This window comes from Chlamydotis macqueenii, chromosome Z (genome assembly GCF_036417535.1).
Source record: "Chlamydotis macqueenii isolate bChlMac1 chromosome Z, bChlMac1.mat, whole genome shotgun sequence".
In the NCBI taxonomy this organism is placed as follows: domain Eukaryota; kingdom Metazoa; phylum Chordata; class Aves; order Otidiformes; family Otididae; genus Chlamydotis; species Chlamydotis macqueenii.
The window spans coordinates 61532627-61550675 of NC_141593.1; positions in this window are offsets into that span (position 1 = coordinate 61532627).

The window sequence follows — 18049 nt, forward strand, 5'->3', positions numbered from 1 at the left end:
TTATCTGTACCATTTTACTCGTCTAAGGAACTTATTTTCTCACTCAGACAAGGCAGTGTAAGAATATTCAAAATGTCAAAATGGAGCCTATACTGCAAAATATAGATCCTCGTCTCAAGCACCCGAGCTCTTAACAGGGTTTTCATCTGCAGGTGTAATTTTGGCCCATTAAATCACAGGGATGACTTACAGGCCTATTATTTTTCTCCGAAAACTTGGGTCATTCCTCAAGATGAGACATTAATTGCAAACAGCTTGAGACTGGGCATATTTTCTTGCTAGTTCATGCCTGCCAGTAGTAAGAAGGAAATTGTAATTAGGTGATTAGGAAAAAAATGAGATGTACTGGAGTGAAAATACCGAAATACTATCCAGTAATCTCAGAAGAACCACAAAAGGAAAATGTCCCCTTGTTTTTTCACTACAGTTTACCTGCTGCCACCCAGAGATGAGAACTGCTGAAGTGCTAGGAAAAATGTTTCTGTTTGCAGTTTTGCATTGCAGTAGGGTGCTCGTGTTATGAGTGAAAATGAGAAGAAACTTTTAGGCAAACGGTATGGGTAACTGGTTCCTTTTTATCTGTTTTAAGTAGCCAAACAAAGCCTGTGTAATGGTTTTTGTTCTGTTGCTTGCTTTATATATATGTATATAAAGCCAGCATTGTTATGTAGAGTTGCTATTTTGATGAATAACCAAGTGCAGACAAACCCTAAGGCATAGTGGAAAGGGGCCAAAATGGGGCCCAGAAGCTGTGTGTTAGTCTCCATGTCTTATTTCCAGACTTAGGGAAAAAGGGAAACAAAAAAAAAGTTAAATCTTTATGATAATCAGTGTAAGAGAATCCTTGTTTTGGTGTGTTGTGCTTTGGTGCCCCACATCATGCACTTGCTGTGTGTTCTGGTTTTGTTAGTGAGGGGGGGCCTAAGGTGGTAGCTTCTGTAGGAAACTGCTAGAAGTCGCTCCCCTTTGTTCAGTGGACTCGGCCGGGCCTAGGGCGGACTCGCTGCTGGCCAAGGCCGAGCCAATTGGTAGCAGAATGTCCCGTGATAACGCCTCTGCGATAACGTATTTAAGTAGGGGAAAACAGGAAAAAGGGGAGAAGAAGATGTGACGCAGCTGAGCGGGGGGCAGAGAGGGGGAGGCGCGAGCCTCATGGGCCTTGCAGGCCTCACCCTCTGGCCTCCCGCCGGGCAGCCGACTGGGCCCAACTCGGCCCGGCCCGGCTGCAAGAAGTGGAGAGGAGATGAGAAGTGAATAAGATGTAAAAAGAATCCTGAGAGACGTCTGCCAGCCTGTTGTGAGGAACGGCTGCAGACGCCAAGGTCAGTGAAGAAGGAGGGGGAGGAGTAATATGGCTCCTGGCCAAGATTCCTCTGCAACTCGTGGTGAAGACCATGGTGGAGCGGGTTGTCCCCCTGCAGCCCATGGAGGTCCACGGAGGGGCAGAGATCCACCTGCAGCCCGTGGAGGACCCCACGCCGGAGCAGGTGGGTGCCTGAAGGAGGCTGTGGCCCATGGAGGGCCCGCTGGGACAGCTGTTCTAGAGGGACTGCACCCCGTGGAAGAGATGACCCACGCCGGAGCAGTTTCACGAAGGACTGTGGCCCGTGGGAGGGGCCCCACGCTGGAGCAGAGGAGGAATGCGAGGAGTTCTTCCCCCGACAATGATACAGCGGCGTAAAAAACAACGCGTGATGAACTGACCGCGACCCCCATTCCCTTTTCCCCCCCCGTGCCGCTCGGGAGGGGAAGGTAGTAGAGATAATGTTAAGCCCGGGAAGAGGGAGGGGTGGGGGGAGGTTATCTTGTTCCCTGTCTCATTCTCCTGCTAATTTTAGAAATAAATGAATAGTTTTCCCCAAGTCGAGTCTGTTTTGCCCGTGACGGTAACTTTAAGGATTTCTCCTCGTCCTTATCTCAAACCTTGAGCCGTTTTTCTTATATCATCTCCCCCTATTCTCTCGGAGGGTGGGGGGAGCGAGAGAGAGACTGCGTAGTCTGGTCCCGATCGGGGCTGAACTACGACAGTTATTTTGGCGCCCAACGTGGGGCTCGAGGAATTTGAGATAAGGATTGAGTTTAATTGGGAGCAGTAACGGGCAAAACAGGGATTGAACTTGACAAAAGAGTAAAATGATTATGGGGAATTTATGTTCTGATTGTGGTGAAGGGATAAGTGGTGAATTGTTTGTTAATTGTCTACCCACTGTTGGTGTTGTGAGGATATTATTTTGATTTTGGTGCGGGGAATTCTATTTTCTTCTGTTGATGTGTGTGTATTTTACTTATAATACTTAAATACGTAATTCGCAGAGGCGAGGGGTGGAATGTTCTGGTTTTGTTAGTGAGGGGGGGCCTAAGGTGGTAGCTTCTGTAGGAAACTGCTAGAAGTCGCTCCCCTTTGTTCAGTGGACTCGGCCGGGCCTAGGGCGGACTCGCTGCTGGCCAAGGCCGAGCCAATTGGTAGCAGAATGTCCCGTGATAACGCCTCTGCGATAACGTATTTAAGTAGGGGAAAACAGGAAAAAGGGGAGAAGAAGATGTGACGCAGCTGAGCGGGGGGCAGAGAGGGGGAGGCGCGAGCCTCATGGGCCTTGCAGGCCTCACCCTCTGGCCTCCCGCCGGGCAGCCGACTGGGCCCAACTCGGCCCGGCCCGGCTGCAAGAAGTGGAGAGGAGATGAGAAGTGAATAAGATGTAAAAAGAATCCTGAGAGACGTCTGCCAGCCTGTTGTGAGGAACGGCTGCAGACGCCAAGGTCAGTGAAGAAGGAGGGGGAGGAGTAATATGGCTCCTGGCCAAGATTCCTCTGCAACTCGTGGTGAAGACCATGGTGGAGCGGGTTGTCCCCCTGCAGCCCATGGAGGTCCACGGAGGGGCAGAGATCCACCTGCAGCCCGTGGAGGACCCCACGCCGGAGCAGGTGGGTGCCTGAAGGAGGCTGTGGCCCATGGAGGGCCCGCTGGGACAGCTGTTCTAGAGGGACTGCACCCCGTGGAAGAGATGACCCACGCCGGAGCAGTTTCACGAAGGACTGTGGCCCGTGGGAGGGGCCCCACGCTGGAGCAGAGGAGGAATGCGAGGAGTTCTTCCCCCGACAATGATACAGCGGCGTAAAAAACAACGCGTGATGAACTGACCGCGACCCCCATTCCCTTTTCCCCCCCCGTGCCGCTCGGGAGGGGAAGGTAGTAGAGATAATGTTAAGCCCGGGAAGAGGGAGGGGTGGGGGGAGGTTATCTTGTTCCCTGTCTCATTCTCCTGCTAATTTTAGAAATAAATGAATAGTTTTCCCCAAGTCGAGTCTGTTTTGCCCGTGACGGTAACTTTAAGGATTTCTCCTCGTCCTTATCTCAAACCTTGAGCCGTTTTTCTTATATCATCTCCCCCTATTCTCTCGGAGGGTGGGGGGAGCGAGAGAGAGACTGCGTAGTCTGGTCCCGATCGGGGCTGAACTACGACACTGTGTATGTAGGACTGTGTACACGCACCCATGAGCTCTGCAGAGTACCTGAGATTGCCCTACATGGTTCAAATTTGCCATAGATAGATTTGCAGGTCCAGGGAAGAGATGATAGTCTACTGAGAGTCCAACTTGCCCAAGTACATCGTGGCTTTTCGTGGTGTTACCTGTTGGGTGAGAAGCGGACAGGGCTAGAGCTGCCTAGACTTGGGTCTAGACAGACCCTGCAAGTTTAAATGCATACATATACCAGTGCATATGCAGATATGTGCATATACTACTCTCAAGCAGAGAGCGGAAGACAAGGCTAAGCAGATCTAAATATAAATGTAATATCTATGTAAGCACAAAAATTGCCCTGGCTTCAGCGGGAGGACAGTCAGTACCCCCTGACACTGGTGCTGGAGCAATGTACCTCTGTGCATAGTCCATCCAGACTGCGAGGAGTCGTGCAGACCCCAAGGAAGGCTGTAGCTCTACAGGCAAACCATAGCAGGTGACAAAATGGCAGTCTGACTCTCTGCTTGCAAGCTAAGGCCATTAATTACTGGACCTCCCCAGTGTGAGGGATACCTGAGCATCTACTGAGGTGTGGGAATTTATGAGGAGATGGAATAAACCTTTGCAATTCTAATGACTTTAAAGTAAAACCCATTATTCTGGGAGGGAGTGTTGTCTAATTGAGGATTTTTTCTGATCTAGGCTAGGTTCTACTTTATTTGCAGAAGAATAAAACAGAGGTCCCATGCTGCACAGCCAGGACTTCCTTGGTCAGTACTCAGTCCAGTGACCAGCTCCAGCAGCTGTGGTGGACGCTGACACCTAAAAGCTGCACCAAAATATGAAGTTAAACAAAACCAATTAGTAGTTACTCCATGGAATTTGGTTGGTTTAGTCACTGTATGACTGAGAGTCAAAAAAAATGACCTGTTGCAAAGATCCATTTTGACAGCCTGTGCTGGGATCAAGTCTGCTTGCTCCTGGGTGTGTAGCGCTCAGTGACAGAAGCTGGCAAACTCTACTTTTAAAACAATAATACCTAGGGAATGGTATGACTGAGAAACTCCTGTTAATGTTTACTGTATTGCAAAGAAGAGATCATTCGTTTCTGAGAAGAGCACCAGGTTCACCCGGAGGTGGTCAGCCGGAGTTCGTTTGAGACCAGACCATTCTGGCACTCCTCTCCAGGTGAGTGGTTTCAAGACCTGGGTGATGGCTTTTTGTGTCCCAGTACACTTTGAATAGATATGGCAGGAGGTCTCACTTCTGCAGAAGACAATTTACCTCTTTTTAGGCTGTTTCCAACAATTTCTTGTCATCATTCAGCCCTTTCTCTCACTTCTGCAGCCAGGAGAAAGGACAAATGGCTGTGAATTGAAGATGATCTCAGCTGTGTAATCATTTTTCCATTTCTATAGTCCACCACATCTGACAGTATAGTCCAAGGTGTGTAGTGAAATCCTGGTATGAAGTGCAGGCCATCAGCCTTTGAAGTACTTGTCTGTCAGCTGTTGACCATAGGAATCCAGAAGAAAACCTGGCAGAAACGCCTCTGAGGATGCCAGCAGGAACTGCAGCACCTTTGCACAGTGAGAAGACACGTCATTGGTGCTGCTTCAAGCCACCATTGCTGTTGCAGCAGGAGAGATGAACCCAGGGAGCCAAGATGCCTTCTGCACCGTTCTTCTTGCCACATCTCTCCTCACTTGGTGCCCCAAGAGGTAAGCAGAGCCGGAGGCTGCATGTGAACTCAGTTGCCTCGCTTTCCACTCTGACATGAGCATCTTTGCAGGAACTGACCCATGAGCAAAGCTTGAAGGAGACAGATGAGTGGTAGCAGAGCCTTGTGACAGGTGCAAATGGGCACTGCTGATCCCAGGATTTCAGGACCCATTAGAATAGTATAATTAGCTAGAAAAAAATATCAGGAGATTAAAATAAAGCTTGAGCTCTTTTTAGTTGTTCTTATTTTTTGACGTTTATAGCAACATTCAAGTTGTGTTTTCTAGCTTTTCTTCACATCTGTGACAAGTAAAAATGTACTCTTATTTTATCTTTTTGTTTAAAAAGAAAGAAAACTATACTGTCATCATTTAATCCTTTGCTTTGTCATGAATAAGGTGAGATTCAGGATTGAATACTGAGAGTGGGTAGGAAATGCCCTTCTCACTTGTCATGCCTGCAGGCCATCCTTGCAGCAGAGCACTGTCACGTGTGCGCTCACACTCTTTTTGTAGTTACTCATCTTTCCCTGTAAAAAGCCAAGCACCTGCACAGTGGTCTCATGAACTGAGATGGTGGGCAATCCACATAATGGAAGAGAAACACTCCCCATGTCGTGTTTCATGATGCAGAGGTTTATTCCTTCTTCTCTCCCACCTCCTCTGTAACTGCTCCTTTCATAGTCTGCAGCATCCAAGTGGGCTTTCACAGCTGGAAAGAAGTGTGGGCTGCAGAAAAAAACACCGTTCTGTCCAAAATGACTTTACTGCTTCTTGCACAAGCAATTGATTGATTTTATTTCAAAGATTTATTTCTAATAAAATGAATGCCAATAACTATAAACACTCTGACAAAATGAGACATACTCAGCATCATAGGAGCCAAGCTCAATTAAGCAAGAAGGAGGCTATTTTGCTCTCATTTGAGAACAGCAGGAACAGGAGGTGGGGAGTGGTAACATGCTCCTGTCTGGGGACGAACAGGGGGAAGAGAGAAGCTGAAGGACTGGGATCAGGATGTGTGAATTTTCTGAGCTGTGCAGTTATTTGCTGACCTTTTCCACCAAAGCTTCACTGTCATTAACGAACACCCGATTAGGATGTGTAGCGAGGCAAATGTATTCTCAGACTCAGAGGACTATGCTTGCTTATGAGCATCATCGCTATGTGCTGCTCAATACATTTAAAGCAGTGTTGATTAAAGCCACCAAAAATAAAGCTACCACATATTCCACTGTATGATGTTATCTATCCGCAAGTTTGGGAGCCACACAGACATTTTGAACACACTAGAAATCACATATATAGGGAAGTCCTGTAGAATTTCACTGAAATTCATGTTTTTATAGGCTTTTGAACCACTCTGTAGAATGTAGTAGGGATCCTCCTCTGCAGAGCAGGGCAGTGGAGGTGGTGCTAACACGACATACTGCAGCTGTCCCAACGGAGAGAAATGCTGGCTTTACTGGCATTGCAAGCTGGCATTATGGAATCTGCCAGAGATGTTTCTGGTCCCAAGAAAAATGTTTGTGTCCTTTTCCTGCCTGACAGCACACTGTGCTGAAATTTGCAGGGCAGCGACAGTTGCAACCAGAAGTATCACAGAATGGGGGCTTAGAGATGCTCAGCCAGAGGCAGGGTTTGGTGCACATGGGAGCTAGCTAAGCAAGAGGGGCTCCCAAAGCTGCGGTAACATCTGGCATTGTGAGTACAGGAATAGCTGTTTTCAGATGATAAGGAAACTTAATCAAGGCAGCTTCAGCAACAGAGGATTTACAAGATGGAAGAGGTCTTAGTGCTGCTGAGGACCAGGTTGTACCCACATGGATGGCAGGAGGATGTATTCAGTATAGTGGAAACAAAAAGGAACAGGCTGTTGCTTAAATGTGCTCATTTTGTCCCAGGCAGGTGTGGCAAACTGAGTGGCACTGGGTGCTGGCTCAGCCGGCAGCCTGCAGAGCAGGGCAGAGCTTCGGGGCGTGTAGCAGGGGCTGACACCAGAGACCCTCTGTGGGGTGCAGAACACACTGTCTTCATCTCCAGGTCCAGGCCCAAGCCCAGAGAGCAGTCCAGCCCTGCCTAAGTGTTATAAAGAAACCAGTACACCTCCTTCATTGTAGCAGGATTTGGGGTAAGAAACAGAAAAGGCCTCAGTTTTTCTTTGGCTCTGGAAAGCAGGCTGCCTGTGTGAAAGGAGAGGGGGGCTGGGGGTCTCATGTAGGCTCTCTCCTGCGGGCACATGGCCCTGCCAGGGAGGAGGGAGCGAGCTCACTCCCCAGTATCTGAGCTCAGCATCGCTGAGGAAAGAAGCTCACAGTGGGAGGCAGCAAAAGTGATCATGAAGGCTAATAATTCTTGGTTTGTTTCAAGCGGATGCTGCTTTACAGCTGACTTTCCTCCATTCAGCAAAGCAGCCTGCATTACCTTACTGAGTGTGAACAGTATGGAGTACACAGTGGCCTTTAGAGTCATTACGCTGAACTTACTTATTATCATTTTGTAAATAGTGTGAAACAAAAGTACTGCATAAAGCTGAAATCTGTTCTTCTCAGTGCAGCAGATGTGAAAGGGTCTGTACTGGCGAGCCATGGGTGGTCCTTCATTTTTTTCCATATGACAAGTGAAAATAAGTCCTATTATTTTTCACAGGACTGTGGGAAAATTAAGCAAGGGTAACAATTAAATGGCTGGCTCCTGAACCTGCAACATGTCCTTCAAACATCCAGAAGCTTCATCCTTAGTGCAAAAAACAAGTAGCCACAGAGGCAGCAACCCAGGGACAGAGTCCTGGTCACCCTTACTAAACTGGGTGCTTTTTGCCTAGGCAAATAAACATTACTGGAGTCAACATGACACCTTGCAAGAATAAACTTCACCATCATACGGGAAGAAACTGGTAGGTAAAGTTAAAAGTTAAATTTTAGATAATGTCTTTCTACCTCCAATTCACTAAAACAATCTTTGTACACTAAAAGGAGAGGGGGATGAGATGTGGTATTGCATACTCATGAAATATACAAAACAGGCACCTATTTATTTTACTAAATTGCAGTAATTTGTTACACTGAATGCCTTTGACAAAACTTTAAAATCTAAAGGATTAAAACCGAGGTGAACTTTCTGACAGCTGCTGCTACCAGTAATGGCTGAGTCAGCCAACAGCAGAGTGTGGTGCCTTTGGGGGAAGACGACTTTAACCTGCATTTAAAAACAAATCTCAGGAAAGGAGGGGAAAACAGCCCTTAATGATTTTTCACTCTGCCGCAGCATGTGAGTAACTCTCCTGATAAAACTAGTGGATGTAGTGGGAAAGAGTTCATACCTGCTGCAGGAAGGAACAGAAACTGATACCCAGTGCTCAGCTTATCCAAAGTGCTGAATGGGTTTAAGTCATTAGTAATTACCACTACACAGCAAGGAAATAATTGACACCATTAGCAGATGGTTTAGGAGGCTTTTCATTTTTGTATTGTGAGGGATGTGATGTGAAAGTTGCTTTTTAGGCAGGGCTTTGGTGAGGGTTTGGGAGAATCCTGAAGCACCCCCAAATTAACAGGAGGACTAGAGGAAGGATGGTGGAGAGGGGAAGGAGCAGGGCATTTTTAGACCCACTGCAGCTCTCCAGCAATGTGCTCTGCTCCAGTCCACAATTATGCACAGCAGCACAATTTTGTCACTCACTACTTTCCCATTCCTGAGCGCATACAGCATAACAATTACCTGTTGCAGTGACAGCCATAATAAATCTACTGTCACTTCAAAAAAAAAAAAAAAAGGCACCAGAAAAAGGTTGTCAGTAAAAGTTGGGGAAAAAAGCTAGGAAATTCGAAGTCTGGGAGTTTTTGTCAGATCTCTTTCTTTTCTGCTCCCCCCATTCCCCGTCATCACTTTATAGACATATATACACATATTTAAAAGTCATAGAAACATAGAATGGTTTGGATTGGAAGGGAACTTAAAGATCATTTGGTTCCAGCCCCCGACCATGGGCAGAGACGCCTTCCACTAGACCAGGTTTCTCAAAGCCCCATCCAACCTGGCCATCACGACTTCCAAGGATGAAGCATCTACAGCCTCCCTGGGCAACATGTTCAAGTGCCTTACCACCCTCATAGTGAAGAATTTCTTCTTAAAATCTGATCTAAACCTACCCTGTTCCAGTTTAAACCCATTACCCCTTGTCCTGTCACTACATGCCTTTGTTAAAAGTCCCAACCCAGTCTTTCTTGTAGGGCCCCTTGAAGTACTGGAAGATCACTAGAAAGTCTCCCTGGAGCCTTCTTTTCTCCAGATTGAACAGTCCCAGCTCTCTCAGCTTGTCCTCATAGGAAAGGTGCTGCAGCCCTCTCATCATCTTCATAGCCCTCCTCTGGACTCACTCCAACAGATCCGTGTCCTTCTTATGTTAAGACCCTCCAGAGCTGGATGCAGTACTCCAGGTGGGGTCTTACGAGAGTGGAGTACAGGGGCAGAATCACCTCCCTTGACCTGCTGGGCATGCTCCTCTTGATGCCGCCCAGGATGTAATTGGCTCAAGTTGAGCTTCTCAGCAACCAACATCCCCAAGTCCTTCTCCTCAGGGCTGCTTTCAATCCATTCTCCAGCATATGTCTGTGCTTGGGTTTGCCCCAACCCATGTGCAGGACCTTGCACTTGGCCTTGTTGAGCTCCATGAGGTTTGCACAGGCCCACCTCTCCAGCCTGTCAAGGTCCCTCTGGATGGCATCCCTTCCCTCCAGCATATTGATGGCACCACACAGCTTGGTGTCATTGGTGAACTTGCTGAGGGTGCACTCTATCCCACTCTCCGTGTCGCCAACAAATGTGCTAAACAGGGACAGTCCCAGTACTGACCCCAGAGGAATGCCACTCGTCACCAGTCTCCATTTGGACATTGAGTTGTTGACCACACATCTTTTGAGTGCAATCACCCAGCCGATTCCTTATCCACAGAGTGGTCCATCTGTCACATCCATGTGTCTCCAGTTTAGAGACAAGGATGTCATGCAGGATGGTGTCAAATGCTTTGCACAAGTCCAGGTGCACACTTCTTTCTGTTTGTTATCAGAAATTTCAACAACACTGCTAACAACACCGCTAACAACACCAGCCCTGCAGGGTTACAATGGATGAGACAATGAGAAGATCAGTCTACTGGTAAAAACTGGTGCAGTTCTGTTGAAATCAATGGACTCATTTCGCTTCATACCTGCTGAGCCTTTCTTTTCTCTAGAATTCACCCTCTCATTTCATACCTCCCAAAGCGAGCAAAAGTGAGAAGGGGTTTTCTGGCCTGCCCTGGGAGACCCTGCGAGCAGGGGCACAATAGAAGAGACGGCTCCCACTGTTAACGATTAACCACCAAGTACATCGCCTTTGATGTTGGTGTCACTGCCTGCTTGTACAGTGCCCTTGTGCAATGGGGGCCCTGAGGCTGTTGCTCCTGAGGGGCTCATGCAGCTTAGTGACTTCATATTTGCATTTTGGCAGCAGTCATAAACCTTAAGCCAGGAGGGCTCAGTCCCCTCGGTGCTGCACAAACACGGTCTGGGGACACAAGTTGCAGAATACCTTCTCTGTCATACCCACAGCTCTGCAAAAGTTATCCAGTCTTCACTGACAAGCAGTCCTCTTAGCTGTCAAACTCTGCCTTACATGTTCAGTACCCAAAATTAAAAATCTGGGGAAAAAGGGCTATTTTAGGAAGCTGAAGACAAGAAAAGCTATTTTTACATATTTAATTAGTCACTCTTGATAGTAATAATAGCATTACTTGGATTATGCTATATTATTAATATTATGCAAAATACTAGATTTCAGTTGTGACATTATCTTTTCTTTTTTATTGCTAGACCAGAATTTCATTAAACAATAATTTGTCATGTAAACTCTTTTTTTTCACTTTTGTTTTAATTTTACCTCTCTTATGTAAAGCCATAAGTGTATCCATGTTAGAGGAGTAGGAAGGAGCAGAGATCCTGACAGGACTTGAGATGCCAGGCCAGGACCCCACGCTGGCTGGAGAAGACTGAGCATGGCGGCTGGTGTTTTCTCAAAGATGTTCATTTGCAAGTACCATTGCTCAGCGCTGACACCCCCCCCCCAAAAAAAAAGGGCAGTGCATGCATTAGCTGTCACTTTTATTATTAAGGGCTCAACCACTTTAGCTGCAGAGAGGGTGAAAACCTGCTGTGCTGAGGGAGGGGTGCCAGACGATGTGGCAGGTGGCTCCTGGGGCATGCTGGCTTGCTCAGTGTGCACGAACCACCGTGCTGCTGTGGCGTGCTGGACGTGCCGGAGATGACAATGGTTCCTGCGCGGGCTCAGTGCCAGCGCCCTTCGTCAAAAGGCAGAGCAGCTCTTTAGAGCCATCGCACAAGCAGAGGTTTTATTCCTTGCCTGTTGAGATGCCTTAGGTTAAGGTCTGGGGCCGTCAGATGCAGGTGCCACCCTGCAAACGTACCCTGTGGCAGGTACATTCATCTACCTGCTCCCGTTTTTTGGGCAAGTTGGAAGCTCTCATGGCAGGACCCACACCGAGGAAGAGAAGGACACAGGGACAAACTCTGGTTTGGCACTTTTTGCTCAGGCAGCAAGAAGTCCTGTGCATGGGGAGAAGGTGCCTGCCCCAAGCAGGGGTCCCTCCATCCCCTGGACACCCACCTGGTGCAGTACCAGGGACTGCATGCACAAACATCTGAATGGGAGCCAGAGACATTTCCTCTGGTCCTCAGACTCCAGCCTTTGAAACACCAGATCATGTCCATCCTCCATGTCACACCACAGTGTATATGTTCCAGTGCTGTCTGGCGAGTTTCCACCAGATTTAATAACAGTGGACTTTGTTTTTCATGGTGTTTAGCATTCAGCCCTCTGTGCTGGAAAAAAAAAAAAAATCTTTCTTCTTTCTCAGAAATAGTATTTGTTAGTCTAAATAGGTATTTATATCTTTGACCAAAGATTTTAGTTGGATTTTTTTTTCTCTTCACTAAGGCAGCCATTCTCCTGGCAAAGATACATTTGTCCCACTTAGTGGGGTGGATCCCATCTCTCCCAAGCAGATGCTGATCACCAAACGGAGTTCCATAGTCCAAAAGCAAACCCTGTTGTTGATGCCAGCTCCACAACTGTTGCTGACAGGCAGTATCAGTGCCCTCACACCCTCTACCCTCTCTGACAGAAGTGAGAACCCCACTTGGTCTCCCATGCCCCTGTCACCCCCAGAGCTCTGTAGTCACCTTTGATACTGTTCAGGTTGCCCCAGGAGTATCACTGGTGCCCACTTGTAAGAACATCTCATGAGAGGGTCATGCAAGCCTCTCTGGTCTCCCCATAACATCCCAGATCTGGGCCCCCAGCAAGCAGCAAACTTCTGTAGACAACAGGTCAGGCTGGCGGGTGGGTGTCTCTGTCCCCCACAGCAGAGAGGCAGCAACTACTGTCACTCACTGCTTCCTCATGGTGATCTTGCATGGTTCAGGGTCAGTTGGCCCAGATGCTTCTCTTGAAAACATGCCCAGCTCTTCTTCAGCCTTGAGGAGCCTTCCTCTTGGTGCCAGAAGTCACCAGCTTCCATTTTTTGCTTTCTCCAGAGGTCGCACATATTGTTCTGTTGGGGAGAGAGTCTGCCTGCATCTCCACTGCAGCTGGGGTCTGGGACTCTTGAAGCTGTTGCATGTCTGAGAAAATCTTGTCTATCTCTCTCAGTTCTGCAACATATTGCTGTTTAAATTTTTTTTTTTTTTTAATATGTGGGAGATATTCTTGTCCTCTGCTGTGATTTCTTTATTACAAAGAGAGTGACAAGGCAATTACTTGGATTCCTGTGTGGTAGGAGAGCTTGCATAAGCAGAAATCCCTTATTCAGCGTAATCTTCTATCAACCTGAGCAAAAGGCATTGGAAGCATATTGGAATAAAGTTGTACTTGTCTAGTTAACATGTGGTTTTACGGGAAAATTTATTTGCCTACAGGGAAAACAGAAGGTCAACATGCCATTTAAAATTGATTGAAATTGTGTTTAAGCTCAAGATGGGGCTGGTAGTTTCAATGGGAAAAAAAATGTAGCTGAAGAAAGCATCTTCATCAGACAAACAAAATGCTCCCATGTGGCCTGAGTGTCCTTTTGGTGCGAAGCAGAGGAAAGGGAGGGGAGAGGTGGTACATGACAGGAGATACAATTTTACTCAGACTTTGTAAAATAAGGCAGAATGGGAGGATGGAGGACACAAAACAGATTTTCTGCAAGGTACTTGGGAGTACTGCTAATGTGAAATGTTCAACTCTCTGCCAAAAATATGTTATTTACATAACTATTGAAGCCAAATATTTTCTGACCAGCATTAATGCCCAAACCTGCAGTACCTCTCTGCAGAAAGTGTACCCCAAACACACACAAGATCCTGTGCAGGGATTCTGCAGATCCCCGGCTCTCTTACCGTGGTTGAAAGATTGATCTTGATCACCTGTGCCTCAGCAGGGCTCACAGAGAACATGGAAGCAAAGCACGGTTGTATTATTTTCTTTACATTACAGCATAGGGACCTCAACAGATTTTTGGCTCTTTGAAAACAAAACCTAAAACCAATTTGTCGACTGATTAAAATTACAGTTTGGGCAGGGTGAAGAAGACACAAGGATGCAAGTCAGTATCTGTATCCGTGTTGCTCTGAATGGGTGAAGTATGTTGGGTATGTTTGTTAGTTGCACGAGAAGGTCACAGCTTTACTGTTTTTTTTCAAAAGACAAAGGATGATTGCAAGAGCTGACGTATTTAACTTTGTGGGACTGATCCTGCTGCCTGAAAAAGTCCAACCAGTTGCGCCTAAGAATTAATTGAACAAAATTAGATTAACTGGAAAGCATGCAAATGCTCTACAGCAAAAGAACAGTTTCTGGACTCACTTGGTCATCATCTCAGGCACTGCATGTTCAGAAATACATTTCAAGCTATCTGCTTGGCAAGCAAAATAGCTGGGTAGCCTCGGATGACCCTGTAGGGCATGCCAGCTTGTGTCTGGAAAACAGCTCAGCCCTGCTTAAAGGTCCGTAGGGTTCTTGCTGTCTCAGATTTTGCCCAGGCAGCTAACATAGTTCTGCACATCATGTGGCTGCAAACGTGCAGGGTTCCGGGCCTCAACCCCAGTGCCATGCAACTGGTGAATGGGACATCCATGCCTGTGCTGCCTCGCTGGCAGTGTGATTCCAGCTTCGTTCAATTATCTGTATGTGCCATTTGACGTCTGTGTGACCAGCCGTATTGTTTGTGCTATGACTGGCCTACGAGGGTTGGAGCTGGCAGCTCTGCACGGGTCTGATCCACCAGGTAAGAAAAGAGACCTTGTGGCACTCCTGCAAAACGTGCAGTTTTCCTGTGTTTCTGCTGGATGGTTAGAATGGACCATCATACCTGAACATTGCTGTAAGGCATACAACACTTTCTAAAATGTTTCCTTTCATCATGCCCAGACTCACTTTGCCCTCAAGCCTGTCTGTGTCTTGATCCCAGCCAGTACTATGGATGTAAAGATTTACCACCTCCTTACTAGTCTTGAACAGCAACAGTCCCGAGTCCTCCCAGTGTGAGGGACTGGTTTGGAACAGCAAGGGATGAAACCATAACATGTGTTTTCCCCACAGAGCTGCTAGAGTCTCACTACAAACCCCACAGCTCTGCCGTGGGACGCCTTGCTTGTACAACATGGGCTTTGGGCAGTGGTTTGAGTTGGAGCTCCCTTGTTTTGGGGAGAGAGGAGAGCTATACGGTTAAAGGAATATTTATTAAGAGACTGTAACCACCAAGTTATCACAAAGGGCTGTCAACAGAAAGACATTGTCTATGTCCTCCACAGCCTAATCCCAAGGTTTTGCCACAGACTACACAGACCCTTTCGGTTCTAGGCAGAGAGCTCACAGGTCTATAAATGCTGCAGAGTCATGATACTTCAGTCACAACTTAGAATCATAGAATAGTTTGGATTGGAAGGCACCTTTAAAGGCCATCTAGTCCAGCCCCCCCTGCAAGAAGCAGGTTCATCTCCAACCAGATCAGGTTGCTCAGAGCCTCATCCAACCTGGACTTGAATGTTTCCAGGGACTGGGCATCTACCACCTCTCTGGGCAACCTGTGCCAGTGTTCCACCACCCTCACTTTAAAATATGTCTTCCTTATATATAGGCTAAATCTACCTCCTTCTATTTCAAAACCATTACCCCTTATCCTGTTGCTACTAAAAAAGCCTGTCCCCATCTTTCTTAGAAACCTCTTTTAAGTGTTGAAAGACTACAAAAGGGTCTCGCTGGACTCTTCTCCAGGCTATAACTACCCCAGCTCTCTCAGCCTGTCCTTAAAGGAGAGGTGCTCCAGCCCTCTGATCGTCTTCGTGGCCCTCCTCTGGACTCACTCCAACGAGTCCACATTCTTCTTATGGTGGGGGTCTTCAGAGCTGGATGCAGTGCTGCAGGTGGGGTCTCACGAGAGCAGAGTAGAGGGGGAGAATCACCTCCCTCGACTTGCTGGCCGCACTTCTTTTGATGCAGCCCAGGATGCAGATGGCTTTCTAGGCTGCAAGCAAACATTGCTGGGTCATGTTGAGCTTCTCAGCAACCAACATCCCCAAGTCCTTTTCCTCAGGGCTGCTTTCAGTCCATTCTCCACCCAGCCTGTGTCTGTGCTTGGGTTTGCCCCAACCCATGTGCAGGACCTTGCACTTAGCCTTGTTGAGCTCCATGAGGTGCATCCCTTCCCTACAGTGTGTCAACCACACCACAGAGCTTGGTATCATTGGTGAACTTGCTGAGGGTGCACTCTATCCCACTGTGCCTATCACCAACAAAGATGTTAAACAGCGCTGATCCCAGTGCCGACCCCTGAGGAATGCCACTCATCGCTGGTCCCCACTTGGACATCGAGCTGTTGACCACAACTCTTTGACTGTGGCCATACAGACAACTTCTTATGCGCAGAGAGGTCCATCTGTCAAATCCATTTCTCTCCAGTTTAGAGACAAGAATGTCATGTGCTAAATATGCGGAACTTTACCTGGAATTCACATGAAGATAGACTATAAAATAAATATTTCAAAGACTTTAGCTGCATAGGGTGCCAAAGGAGCCTCACAGAAATAGTGAGGCTGACACAACTTCTCTCTCTACCTTGGCAGGTATTTTAACCAATTTTTTCTGTTTGAAGTTGGCATACCATCCAAAAATCACACATAGTTGTGAACACACAATGCTGTCCATAGGAATGAGGAGATCTGTTCAAGGAAGAAACCTCTCTGAGCTCTGTTCTACAGCCTCCCAGGACTCGGCTAAAATGAGAATGAAAAAATTAACCAATTACAAAAAGTAATCTTGTAGTCCTCTCACCATTGAGACTGCTATTACTTTATGTTTTCTCGTTTTCATATTCATCGCTAACTTTCAGACGTGCTGCCGCCTATCACCTTGTTACTACATCAGCAAAGCCAGCAGAAAGGGTTCAAGATTGCTACCCAGCCACCCTGACATCTAAGTTTGCCATTTTGCCTGACTGGCACAGTAAGCACCTGCTGCCGTCCCACTGATCGGTACGATGACCTGACCTTTTATCACTCCAGGGACAGAGAACTGCTCATCTTAAAACAACCAGCTTGCAGCAAGCTGCTCTGCCTGCCGCTGCGAGGAGCAACGTGCCTCGGAGGGCAGGAATGTGTCAGGCTAGTGTGAACCCACACCTGTCATGGTGTTATCTCTGTTCCTCTTCTTCAGTCCACTACTGTAGCTTCTGGCTTGCAATAGCTGGAAATTTAATCTCCTGTTATTTTTAATACAGGTTCTCTTGGTCTTTTACTAGAGGATCAAAGAGAGGACATCTCAAATAAAGGGCATGGGATTAGCCTGTCTTCTAATCAGCTGGTGCCAGCACTGGGCAATAACTTGGAAATGAAACATTTCCTTTTAGCTACACTAATATGTGCAGGTATGTTTTTGTCTGAAACGATTACCGTACAGAAGATATCACAAAAAGCACAATTCATTGAGTGGGTTAATTTTATTTTGCTCAACAGTATCTCTCTCCTTTTGTTAAAATTTCAGGATACATCCTCTGTTCCTCCTCCACTTGAAAGGCTGTGATGTCATGTTTTCTGTTATTGTACTATGGCCTAAAGTAGTTGGTAATCCCTTGCCACTGCTCAAGATAGTATGCTGGGAGGGGAGGCGAAGGGCAGGTGACATTGGCTGGTGCTTTCATAGCACATGCTTCCATCTTCAAAGCCATACCAATGCCAGGTATCAAAATGCTGGTAAGATTAACATTTTGTTGCCTGAGCACCAAAGGTTTTGTGTCCCTGCAGCATGAGTAGAATACGGAGGTTCTTTGAAACTTGTTCACAGATCATCCTCTTAAATTTGATTTAAAAACCAACACTCTTCTAATAATGGCTGGAATAATAGTAGTAATTGTACCTTTCTGTAGGCCATTCAAGTTTGTTAAACATGACTTTTAAATAGATTTGTGGAAAACTCTAAGAGACACCTCTCTTGATGCTTGTCTGTTTTGGTAGTCTCACTTGGCGTGTACCATCCAGAGCTAGGACTGTGTTTGCGTTGTTAAGCATGGGTCCTTTAAAAACAGTTCTGGAGGTATGGCAAATTGTGTATTTCCTTCCCGTCCAGTCCTGGCTCTGCGCCCATCACATAACTCTGTAGCACGAGCTTTCACCTGAGAGGTGGTATGGGAGATGCTGGCTGCATCACTGTTCCTTGAGACTTTCCATGAAGATGGAGAAGGAACCATCACTTTTATCTGTAATCTCAGACTGAAGGATTACATTCTGCCTGCCTGAATTCTGTCCTCTACAGTTTTAATTAGATATGATTTC